The sequence below is a fragment of the Pseudopipra pipra genome, chromosome 14 (assembly GCF_036250125.1).
Source record: "Pseudopipra pipra isolate bDixPip1 chromosome 14, bDixPip1.hap1, whole genome shotgun sequence".
Lineage (NCBI taxonomy): Eukaryota > Metazoa > Chordata > Aves > Passeriformes > Pipridae > Pseudopipra > Pseudopipra pipra.
The window spans coordinates 8,172,805-8,185,165 of record NC_087562.1 but is presented as its reverse complement, the minus strand read 5'-3'; the positions used below and the strand labels follow the sequence as shown (position 1 = coordinate 8,185,165).

Genomic DNA, 12,361 nt, shown 5'->3' with positions numbered 1-12,361 from the left:
GACTCCAAGCACAGGGATTAAGGCCCATGAGGATCCCTGATGGCTTCACCTGGTCTAACCTACAAGCAGGGGAATGCCACCATCCACCTCTCCCTTCCCCAGGGCTGGGGCCATCAGGGCGCCTCTTCCCTCCCCATCTCTCCTTGAGCCCCTAGCCCAGCCGAGCTTGGAGCCCATGATTGCTCTGATAAGAGGAGGAAGCTGTTGAATACAGAAATGTGGCTGTGGGAAGTGGAGCTGGCAGGGACTTGTAGGCCCATGAGGAGGAAGAGGATGTGCTTTCTTCCAGCCCTGCCTCTGCCCAGTCAGGACTAAAACAGAGGACTGTGAGGGTCCTTTCTTCCTATGTCTTCCCCCAATTCCACTGCCTCTGTGCATGCACAGACCCATTCCCATCTCTGTCCCCATGTCTATACCTATCCCTGTCCATATCCCCCTCTCTGACCCCCCTCCTATCTCCATTCCCACTCTTGTCACTGTCCCTATCCCCATCTCCATTCCTATCCCTGTCCTCATCCCCATCCCGATCTCCATCCCTACCCGTGTTCCTGTCCCCATCCCCATCTCCTTCTCCATCCTTACCCCTGTCACTATCCCCATCCTGATATCTGTCCTCATTTCCATCTCTGTCCCCATTCCCGTCTCTGTACTCATCCTCATCCCCACCTCCTTCACCATCCCCATCCCCGTCCCCACAGCCCCTGAAGTGCCGGCAGAGCCCCGGGGATACTCAGGGACGCTGTGCCCGGGGCACAGAGCCCAGCGCCCCATCAGGGACCGGCTGCGCATCCCCGCGGCTGCCGACGGCCGCTCCGTTCCTCTCTTCCCCTCCCCTCTCTCTCCCTTTCTGAAAATTGATAATTAACCTTTTGTCCGTGGGGCTGTTGTGTTTATTTGGCGCAGGCGGCTGCAGGGCGCTGATATGGAAATCGCAGCCGGCAGCCAGCTCCCGTCCCCCCGCAATCTGCAGCCGCGCACAGCCGCTGGGCAGAGATAAGCAGGTGCTTATTCACAGCCCCGCAGCTGCCGCCGAGGGCAGCCCTACCTGATCACTCCAATCTCAGTGAAAAACTACTTGAGGTTGGGCTCCCGCGATGGAGAGAGGCGATAGGGACGCGCCAGACAGCTCCCCCGGCTCCGGCTTCGCCTCCCCGCGCCGCCTGCCTCCCTCTGCCCGCGTCCTCTCTGCTCCCTCCGTCTCCCTGCTCTGTCTTCCCTCTTATCTCCCTCTCCACATCCCTTTGATTTCTTCCCCCCCCTTTTTTTTTTTTCTAAAAGAATTTGTCTTTGTGTTCCATGTGAACTCTCGGCAGCTCCCATCTCCCCGGCTTGGCCGTCGCTCTCTTTCCCATCCCCAGCTCCTGCCTTTGCTTCTGTATCCCCGTTTCCCTGAGCTGGAAGAAGCAGATTTGGGCGTCGGTGTATAAAAGCCCCTTCTTAGCCACACGGCGGGGCCGTGGCCCCGTCCCATCCCATTTTGGAAGGTGATGGTTTCTTTTTGGTTCCGGCAGCTGCCGGTGATGTTTTGCTCACCGGTTATTGCTGCCGCTGCCTTTCCCCTCGGGTTCCCCACCCATCACTCTCAGATGGAAAGGGGAAGGCAATGGGGTGTTGCAGGCAGTGGGGCACATGGGCTCGGGGCATTCCCCAGCCCCAGGGAAGCGTTCCATGCCATGCCATGCCGTGCCTTGCTGTGCCATGTCATGCCGAGTGCGGGGCTGGCACAGCCCTGGTAAATGCCAAGGGGGCTGGTGGGAGCCGCAGTGTGAGCCCGGCTGCCCCCGGGGCTTTCTGCCTTCCTTCCCCCACCTTGCTCTGAGTGTGGGGGCGGTGGGAGCCCATCCTGCTTCTCCTTTACCAGGGGGAAGTTTATGCTTGGCAGCAGACACGGCTCTGACTCAGAGAGAAACCGGCTGGGAGAGCCAGCGGGCTCCCCGGAGCGTGGGTGGGAGGGGGTCACCTGTGACGGGGCAGACCCCATGCCCCAGGGGTTCCCCCATGCCAGGATGAACTCTGAACCCCCAGGGATTCCATGTATGCTGAACCAGACCCTGGGACCCAGATGTTCCCCCCTTACCTAGACAAATCCTGGAATCCCAGGGTTTCCCCCATGCCAGGGTTGACCCCGTGCCCACAGGAGTTCCTCTCCAGGCTGAACCAGACCCTGGGACCCCAGATGTTCCCCCCACACCGAGCCAGACCCTAAGACCCCAGGAGTTCCTCCCACACTGAGTCAGAACTCTGGATCCCAGAGGTTCCCCCCTCCACTAAGCCAGACATCAGGACCTCAGGGGTTCCCCCCACACTGAGTCAGACCTCGGGACCCCAGAGGTTCCCCTCACACTGGGGCATTCCCCGTGCCCCAACAGCCTAGTGCCTGCCTGCAGCTGCCTGGGCAGGTGCTGCCTGTTTGCTGGCAGAGAAAACCCTCCCACACGGGTAACATGGGGACACGGGGCCGCAGCTGGGTGGGATTTTCCTGGTCGGCCCTGAAACCCTCTGGTTTTGACTTGCTGCCCTGGGACACTCCCCAGAAGTGGCCATTTTCTGTCTCCCCTGGTGAGCCCTGTCCTCACAGCAGGGCAGCTTGGCAAAACACCAAGTGATGACACCGTGTCCACCTGGGCCAGCCAGAAATAAAAGGGGAAGAAGCAAGAGCCTGAAACACAGATGGAAACCCTGCCAAAACCTCTGCCAGCCCTCAGTCCATACGACCAGACTGCTCTACCTCTGCTGGTGGGGCACGGGCACCAGAGTGGGTAGGATGGAGCTGGGATGCCCCAGCATTCCTGGGATGCAGGATGTGTGTCCGGAGCAGAGCTGTGTTGCGGGCAGCTTTGGTGTCTCGCCCTGAGCACACAGTCCTGGATGGGTTGGGCTGTGGTTTGTAGTGTGTGGCCCTTTCTGCCTGCACATCAGCCCCATGCTGGGGCTTTCCCTCATCTCCCTGCAGCACCCAGACCATTCTCAGTGTCCCCCAGGGCTCCAGGCTGCACCCAGAGGGCTGAGACTCTGCTAGTGACACCCCTCTTTGTCCTGCTCCTGTGACCCTGCAGCACAGCACCCCCACAGCTCCATACTCTGGGACTCTCCTCCCTGCTTACACCCCACAGTCCCTTCCCCTGCCCCTGAAGCTGTGGGCGGGGGGCACGAAGTAGGGAGCCCCGGGTGCCATCTGCGGGAGCCCAGGTGGCCGCCGAGACACGCCATCTGCTCAGCCACCTTCGGGGACCGTGCAGGCGCTGCTGTATTTTTAGGACACGTTTCCTCCCTCCCACCTGCAGCCCAGAGCTGCTTTTCGGGTTTCTAACAAGTTGTTTCTCTCTTGCTGACGGCTCTTGGGGAGCCCAAGCCCTGGCGTTGTGGGGGCTGTCTGGAGGTGCAGGGATGGGTTGCACAGTGGGGTTACCCTGAGTGCTGAGAAGGTCAGGGAAACGCTGCAGCTGCAGATCAGGGGGACATCCTGGATATCCCCGGGAAAAGGAGCTGTAGCAAGGGGGGTGAGCCCTCTGTTTGTGTCAGGGTGCAAACAGACAGCCATGCCATGCTGACTAAGCTGTGCCACCCTGCACGGTGCCAAGGTGCACCATGACAGCTGTGCCATGCCGTACTTGTCATGCCATGGCCACACTGCACTGAGCTGCCTGTGCCGAGCTGCACCACACCAGCCCCTCACAGTGAGGAAGTGAAGCCGGCACGAAGGGGAAGTTGTTGGAAAGTCAGACCGGAATGGCTGATAGGGAAGGCAGAGCTGGGCTTGGTCACAGATGGTTCCTGTTGGGGAAGGACACGGGCGCAGCTGCCCGGCCACCCCCACCCGCCACATTATCACTGCCCGGCAGCTGTTCACCTTCCCCTCGCCATGGGACACGGCTCCGCTGCCACCGTGGCCCTGGCTGTCACATGAACGGCCCTGGCAGTTGGGCAGGCGCCGAACGGGCAGGACACCCCACACTCGGACAGTGCTCAGCATCTCCATCCCCAGCTCCTGTATTGACACGTGGGACCAGCCTGGCTGCACCAGCCCCTGTGGAGCTCACGACACTGGGGCGCTGACACCCATCCCCTCAGGATCCCCCAAACCGGACAGACACCCCTCCTGGGACAGGGCACAAGGCAGGACTGACTAAGGTAAGAGAGACATTGCGGGAGGATGGTGATAGTGAAGGACACCTGCCCAGGCTACCTGCCCAGTGGCATGCTGTAGCTCTCACCCCAATGCCAAAAACAGCCTTGGGCAGACAGATGCTTCCTGAGGGTGGCACAGGGCTGGTGCCCATTGGTGCATCCCCATGGGGACCAGCTAATGGGAGAGGGGAGCAGGGGCATGTCCAACCCCATGGCTTATCAGCACAGGGACCCCTTCGGAGCCCGCTCTGCAATTAACCTTTTCATAACAAACAATCAGCTCCGAGGATGTTTTATTTACAGTATTTCAATCTTCTGTGTACTGGGTGTTTTTGCTCATTCTGGGGTCAGCAGCTCATCTGATCCCACAGGTTCTCTGGGTGCTGCTGATCATTTGCAGTGCGGAGGCTCCGTGGGGATGGAGCATCCCATATCCCTGTGCTGGAGCATCCCCAGGGCACCAAGACTGAGGTGGTGGCTCTGAGTGACCTGGGGGGCTCTGCTGGGCTGTGCCTGGTGAGGGCAGGAAAGCAGAGCCGCCTGAGTCACCAGCGTGAACAATACTGGCCCTCTGCCTTGCTTCCCCTCACACATCCCGCTCCCCACCGGCACTGCGCTCTGGCCACAGCCCCCTGCCCACTCCTGGCACCCACCCATGGGTCAGGGATGTGGCAAGGATGGGCATGAGGGCAGGGTTTGAGGCACACTGTGGGTGCTGCACCCGTTGTGCTGGTTCACTGTGGGTGGGAGCTGCACTGGGGTCCCTGTCCCCAGACCTGCAGCAACACTGGGCACATCCCAGGCACGGGGCAGCCGCCGATAAGGCGCCGGGATAAGGCGGCGCGGCCGCGGCGGCTCGGCGGGCACTGCGGTCCGGAAGGCTGCAGCCAGGGAGCTGTGCAGATTGCTGCGGGCTCTCTGGGCTGCCCGTTAGGCTCTTGGCAAGAGAAATGTTTGTTTTGTTGGCCGAATATCTCTGCAAACTTCCTGATTTCCTTGCGGCCAGCGAGGCAGCGATAGGGCTGGTGAGGCTGTTGCCGGCCCGCACTCCGGCTTCAGTGCAGAGCTGTTATCTCCAATACACAGCGGGCAGGGAAGAGGTGGAGAAAGGGAAATGAAATACAACAGAGGTGGCACATTTTTTGCTCTTGATAACAAGCCCTGCTTTTAGCCTGGGAACTTGGAAACGATGCAGGTGGCCAGAGACAGCCACAACGTCCCCTGCTGCTGCAGCGCATCTGGACCTTGTAACAAACCCCAGACCTCACCCGGCACAAAGCCGTGGCTCCCCATGGCTTGGCCTGGCATGGTACAGATCAACACCGACCTCTACATGGCCAGAGCCCCATGCCGGAGCATTTTGGCCTTGGTGGGATGCAGAAAGCAGCCCCAAGGCTTGGGTCTCCATCCAAGCCTCATGCTGGAGCAGAGGCAGGCTGCGCTGCACCGCTGTTAGCTTCCATTGATTTTTGCAGGGATGTGAGGTGTTGGAAGTGCAATGCAAGCTAATTAAATTCCCATTGTTATTAAAGAGCTCTGTTCAGGCAGTTGTAGTCTGTGGGATGGAGAAGGCCAGCAAGGAGCTGGTCCCCAAGGTTTAGCGGGGAGAAGGAGAATGTGAACTATTGTGAACCCCAGGATAACTCAGGGGATTTTGCTCAGCATCACCCAGTGAATTCCTGCTGGCCACGGGTGAGGCTGGCAGGACTCACCTCTGGTGCTGCTTCCATGGGGATGTCAACGACATCTCCATACACCCCAAAACACCAACACTCAGGGACAGGGCAGCACGTGGCCATATCTGCATTGCAATTTAAACACTTCCCAGACTCTCCATGACAAAGAAAAGCTAGAAGCTTGACCCCCAGCAGCCCCAAAACCTTAAAGCTTCTGGAGAAGTGATGCTGTATTCCAAAGTCTCCCATTGTTTAAGCCAAGCCGGTGATTTTTCGGAGCCGGCGGCACAAGGCAAGCAGGATGATAAGCAGTAGGGGCTGGTTTCCCTTTGAAAGCTACAAAGCAGGAACAAATCTGTCAGCAAGGAAAACAGGATTTTTACTTTTTTTTTTTTAATGGAAGATGCATTTTTTTCTTTTTTATATGGAAGTTGTGAGAAAACCACAAAGCTACTGGATCTGCTTCCCAGCAACAACAACCAGTGGGGCTGCTCCTTCCAGCCCTTGGCTGAGGAAACGAGGGGCTGGGATGGCTGCAGGGCAGGTGACCCCAAGTTTGGGGACCTCCAGGAATGGTCACAGAGGGAAGCCAGGCACAAACAAACCCCCTTTCCTTGGAAAGGCTGGCGCACAGCACTTCCTGCCGAGCAGATGTCCCCGGGCGGATGCAGCTGCGGCGGGCGATAGCTGGCGGCGGGTGAGCCGCCTTCCCTGGCCACTGGCTCCCCACCAGCACCTTATCTCCCTGGTGCATTCCCTGATGAATTAACGTGCAGGAAAATCCAGCACCAGGGCTCCTGCTGTAAGCAAAATGCCAAGGGAAGAGCACTGGGGGTGGTAGTCTGGCTCCCAGTGCTCGTTCCAGGTTGGATTAAGGCACTGAGATTCAGGCCACCACATCCATGCTCTCAATCAGTGTGATGAGACCATTTGTGGTCACACCAGCCAGGGCAGTGGGACTGTTCATGGTCACACTGACCCTTCCTGGCCCAGCAGCTCCCTGTCCCTGCAGGGATGCTCCAAGCAAATGGCTCCCAATGGAAACTGGGGACCCCACAGCATCATGGGGCTTTGCATTGCTGAGGCTGCTCATGAACACCCAGACACATGTTGTCCCCAAGCTCTGCTAGACAGGCAGCACTGGTATGGCCACTCCTGGCATGGACTCAGAGAGGCAGCTGGGGATGCTCTGCTTCCCGAGAGGGAGAGGATTGAGACTGAGAAACCCAGACTGACAGACAGACTCACTGGGGGTGACACAGGAAACCTGTGGCACGTCAGGGCTGAGTGCCGGCACGGCTCAGTGCCTTCATCTCCAGACATCCTCCCATGAGAGCAGGCAGAGGTAGGACCCCCAGCATAGCATGGCAGAGGGGCTGTGGGTGCTCTGGTGAGAGACAGGTGGAGGCAGGACCTTCGGCACAGTGCGGTGGAGGGGCTGTGTGTGCCCATGGAGGGACAAGGGATGAGTCACCAGCGTGGTGACGGGGAAGGTGTGATAAACCAACACCATGCGCTTTTTTTAAAAGCCTGAGGCTGGTGAAGAGGGAATGCAGCCGGAATAGCAATCAGCTCCTACCGGCACACTGGGAAGCAACAGGGCTGAGCAAGAGCTCTGGGAGAACCAGGAGAAAGGGGACAGTGCATTGCCAGTGGAAGGCAGGGTGGGGGGCTCAGTGAGAGCAGTGGGTCAAGACTGATGGTTGGGCACCCACAATGTGTGAAAAGGGACCCCAACACCATGGTGGCTGCAAAGGCATGAGTCGGGCATGGGGATGTTTTGGGGGCAGCACGAGCCCAGCACCCACTGGGTTGCCCCACATACCCATGCGCAGCCCTGATAGCGGGCAGGGGTCATGTGCAGGGGCAGATATGGGGCCTGGATGGCACATGGTGGTGACCATTTCCTGTGAGGTTTTGGTCCCAGTTGCCCTCATCTACCCTCAGCAAGTATCTTATCTCCTGGCATGTACCAAGTAAAGCCCCTGGGGTCCCCCTTTCCCCCCAGGCTGTGCCTTGGGGTGCCCCTTTCCCTGGGGCAGGTCCTTGGCACTCCCCAAACCACTCCAGGCAGCCTCTCCATGTGCACACTCAGAAGGGATGGAGGACATCACCCAGTAGGAATGGAGGACATCATCCAGCATCAAGAGCAGAAGTGATGGGTGATGGTGACACACTTTTGTGGGACTGGGACACCTGTGGGGTGGGCAGGCAGTGATGGGCACCAGGCAGGATGCACGGCAGTGGGAGATGCCAGGTCCTCAAAACAAAAGGAGCTTGGATCACCACAACATGTGTGGTTAGCCTCTGTGCTGGGCAGTTGCTCACTGCGCTATCAATCACACACCAGCGTGACCTACACCTAGTCATGACAGGAGTTTCCACCCTCTCCGCTGGGTGGGAACATGGTGGGGCCCCATCCTGCCCTGGCTCCAGATTTGCCAGGGGAAGGATTGCTGGGCCCTGCGTTGGGATGGATCCAGCAGGCTATCGGGCTCTAGCAGGCGCTTATCTCCCGGCCAGCCGTTAATTTCCCACCACAGCAGAGCAGAGCCACCAGCTCTGCTGAAGCAGGGCTGGTCCCATCGCCTGCCTCCCGTGTACCCAGGGAGCTGAGGGATGGGGGTATGTTTCCCCACAGAGATGCCAGACCTCCCTCCATCCTCATTCATGGGATCCGGTTGTGCAGTGGATGCATGGCCATGGAGCGCTTGGCAGCTCCCAGCCCGGCTGGGCAGGGAACGGGGTTGGGGCAGGAAGGGGTTAACCTGGGGAAGTTTGCTCACTCTCAGCAATGATTTAAACCAGACAGAAAGGTTCTGTCATCCATCACGCTAACAGCCAGATCATTGTGTTTTAAAGTGTCTGTAATTGCAGCAATACAGAGACCAGGAGAAAGATAAAGGCTGGGAAGATGCAAATGCCGAGGGGAAGCACCAGCCCCCTGCACCCAGCAGGGAGAGACCCGGGGACAGCCCTGGGGACAGCCGGGGGAGGAAGGGGGGTGGCCCAGGCATTCTCCTGCATGGCGACGGCACAGTGTGGGTAATGGCACGTCTTTGATGTGGTGGGAGCACCCACAAAACAGCACAAGGAAACAAACCTAGGGACAGGGATGGGTAGGGAAGGGTTTAAGTAGATGCTGGACTCCAAACATTACTTAAAAATTACATTTATCTGCCTTGTTATTGCTGGATTAGCACCAAGCGGCATTTCTGTCCCCACCTCTCCATCCGGATCAAGGTATTGTGGAGACAGGGTACGAAGCAGAGTGAGATGCCATCCAAAGCATGCAAGGAGGTGACCATAGCCATGGCCACGGGTGCCCAGGCTTTGTCCCAATGTCCCAGGCCATGTGCAAAACCACCAGCAAGGAATTATTAACATTCAGTCAGAACCCGCTGAATAAAGCAAGCGAACACAAATGTTTATTTTCACAGTAGTGAATTATGACTTCAATAGACCAAAATTACAGGCTGCGTGCAAGGAATGGGAATGCAGCAGCCCCTGCCACCCAAATGCTGCCAGGGGGGACACGGTGGTTCTGTCCCATCCCTGCTGTCCCCTCGGGGTTACGGTGCTGCTTCCCCATCCTACCGGTGCATGGGCAGCTGGTGGGCTCCTGGGGCAAGTGGTGCCAAGGCAGCGGATGTTTGATGGCACCCCAAATTAACCAGGAGATGAAGGGGTGGCGGCTTTTCCCAGCAGGTCCCTGTGATGTGCCCATGGCAGGGTGTTGGCAGATGGGTTCGATCACCTCTGGGCTCATAGCACATCACCAGTTAGGCATTCACACGAGGGTTTCGTGATGTATTCAATGTTTTGCACTTGAGTGTGTGACACAGGTGGCTCGGCTAAGAGTGTCACTGCCATGGGCAGGTCCCTGCTCCCCTGGTGAGGGGCCAGATTCCAAAGGAGCCCTGTGCTGGTATCCCAGAACTCTGGGGCTCTGCCTTGGGACCACTCTCGGGCTGCCTCAGTGATGCTGGGGGTCCGTGATGCCTCGACCTGTGCGCCAGTGGGGTCTGCACCGGGCACCACGTGTCCCAGTGCACGTGTCCCCACACACATGTGGAGAGATTGTATTTGCATGTGCCAGCCGGTGCCACCCATGCAAAGCTGGGGGTGTGGTGAGGCGGGTGTGCAGCTGTGCGGGGGCGGAATTTCCTCCAATGCTCATAGGCCTGTGCTGGTGGGGACGTGCCGGTGGGGCCATGACACTCACCTGCACAAGGTTCCTGGAGAAAGGTCCCATAGGGAATGAGGGCAGCAGGAATGCGGAGAACCCTAGGCCCAGTGGGCTTTTCTCTGGGAATGAGGGATGAAAAACCGGAGCTGGAGGTTGGAATGGCTGAGAGCAGAGTGAAGGGGCTGGACTAGGGCACTGCAGCACCTCCTGCTGCGACCCTGTCAGTGGGGTGATGTGGGGGGGAGCTTGGCTGTGCAGTGACCACGCAGTGGTCATTTAGTGGCCATGTGGCCACACAGAGGCCATGCAATGTTCACACCGTGCAGCAGTTCTGCAGTGGTCATGCCAGGGCCATGCAGTGCCCTTGCAGTGCCCACACAGTGTCTGTACATCAGCCGTGCCAGGGCCACACCCTGACTGTGCAGTGGCCACCCAGCTGTTTGTGCCACCCGACACCCTGGCAGTGGTTGTGCAGCAGCCGTGCGGTGGAGACTCGCTGCCTGGCAGAGCTGCCACAGTCCCAATCACTGGGAAGCGGGTGAGGATGAGTAATACAACCAACACAGAGGCGGCAAAGGCTCGGCAGTCCCAGCAGCTGCCAAGCACAGGACTTACACACAGGCAGGGCTGTGGTTCGTAGGGAAATTCGCCGGGAAATTTGTGGGGCTTGTGTTCCCGGCTGCAACATCATAGTAGGACTTGGGCAGGGAAAGGAAAATGTTAATGCTCCCCCCAGCTGGCATGAGGCGTGCAGGAAGGGTACGCCAGGCAGCCAGATGTGTGCACCATTGCCCTGCACCGCTGTAGAGGAGGGTCCCACTGGCATTCCCACCACACGGCTGCTCTTTTGAGTCCCACGGAGGTCAAGTGGGGTGGGGGGCACATCGAGGTCGGACTGGGATGAGCATGTGGGATGTTGAGGGCTGTGCCTCTGGGGCTTGTGGTTGTGTGTGTGACTGCTCCAATTGCAACCCCAGACCTTGGGCCTCTGGAGAGGGAAGTTGAGCAACCACAGCTCCAGTCCCCTGCAGCCCCCCAGCCCCTTACAGACACCCCCACTCCACTCCAGCCCCTTGACTGTTCCCATGGCCCCAGACAAACCCTGGCCCATTCCCTTGCAGCCCCTCCACCTCCCCTCAAACAACTCCCAGACCCTTGCAGCTCTCCAAAACATTTGATGCCCACCCCATGCAACCCCCACCCCCAGCTCTGCAACTCTTGGTCTTCAGCACCCCGAAATCCTTGTGAATTCTGAAGCTTTTGCAAACCCCAAACCCCTGAAGCCCCATGTACTCCCTGCATGGCCCTCAGGTTGACTGTCACCAGGCCCTGTGCACCCCCCAAAGCCCTGGGCAGCCCCATGTTCCTTGCAGACCCCCAGTGTTATGCAGCTCCCTGATTCCATGCCGCCCCTTGGTGTCACGCAGCCCCATGTCCCCCACAGCGCTTCGGTGCAGTGCAGCTCCCCCAGTGCTGTGCAGCCCTTCGATGCTGTGCAGACTCTCCAGTAATGCCCAGCTTTGTGTCCCCTCACAGCCCCTCAGTGCCATACAAGCTCCATGTCCTCCCGCAGCCCGCCGGTGCCGCCCATCCCGGTGTCCCCGTCCATCCCATCCCATCCCATCCCATCCCACCCCATCCCATCCCATCCCATCCCATCCCACTCCATCCCGTCCATCCCCTCCCCGGGGGTCCCGCTCCGGTGGCGGCGGCGGCGGTGTGGCGCCCCCTGGCGGGCGCGGCGCAGCGCCGTCTAAGGCAGCGGCGCGGGCGGGCCCCGCTCACTCCGGGCCGGGCGGGCGGCGCGGCGGCAGCGGCGGCGCGGCGGGGGCCCGGCCGGGCTCGGAGCGCGGCCGCGGGCGCCCCACGGCCGCGACGCGGCGCCGGGAGGATGCGCCGCCGGGCAGCGCGCAGGGGGTGAAGCGGCCCCGCGGATTTACCTGCTTCTCCGCCCTCCCCCGCTTCTCCGGTGCCCCCCCTCCGGGGGGAGGGGAAGCGCCCCGACCGCCGGAGCTGGCGGCCCCCGGCGGCCCCGGGCGCGGCGAGCGGCGGCGGGCAGGTGCCGGGGGCAGCCGCCGCCGCGGGGCCGCGCTCCGCCAGCGCCGGCCTTAAGCGGGGCCCGGGGCCGCCGCCGCCGCCGGGGGCCGCTGCCGGCGCTGCCCGCTCCTGCCGGCCCCTGCCTCGGGACTTACCTCACCCCTCCGCCACACCTCAGGACGGTAAGTGCCGTCTGCCGACGGGGACGGGGAGGCTCCCGGTGCCTGCGAGGGCTTCCGGGGAAGAGGGGCTGGGGATGTTACCGGTGGTCGAGGGATGCTCCTGGTGCGCAGGGAAACCGGAGGCTCCCGGTGCCCGGGAAGGCTCCCGG

General features: G+C 60.2%; 1 protein-coding gene across 3 annotated transcripts in view; it reads left to right on the top strand.

Annotated features, from left to right (window-relative positions):
* Nucleotides 1-3,851: 3,851 nt before the first annotated feature.
* CBFA2T3 (CBFA2/RUNX1 partner transcriptional co-repressor 3) overlaps nt 3,852-12,361 on the top strand; it is a 28,877-nt gene continuing 20,367 nt past the window's right edge. The window contains exon 1 of one of the 3 annotated variants that reach the window (XM_064671042.1): nt 3,852-4,131. The gene's annotated coding sequence lies outside the window, so the exon portion shown is untranslated. Of the gene's footprint in view, nt 4,132-12,098; nt 12,213-12,361 lie in introns of those variants that run through there. The other 2 variants (XM_064671041.1, XM_064671045.1) reach the window with 2 other exon arrangements.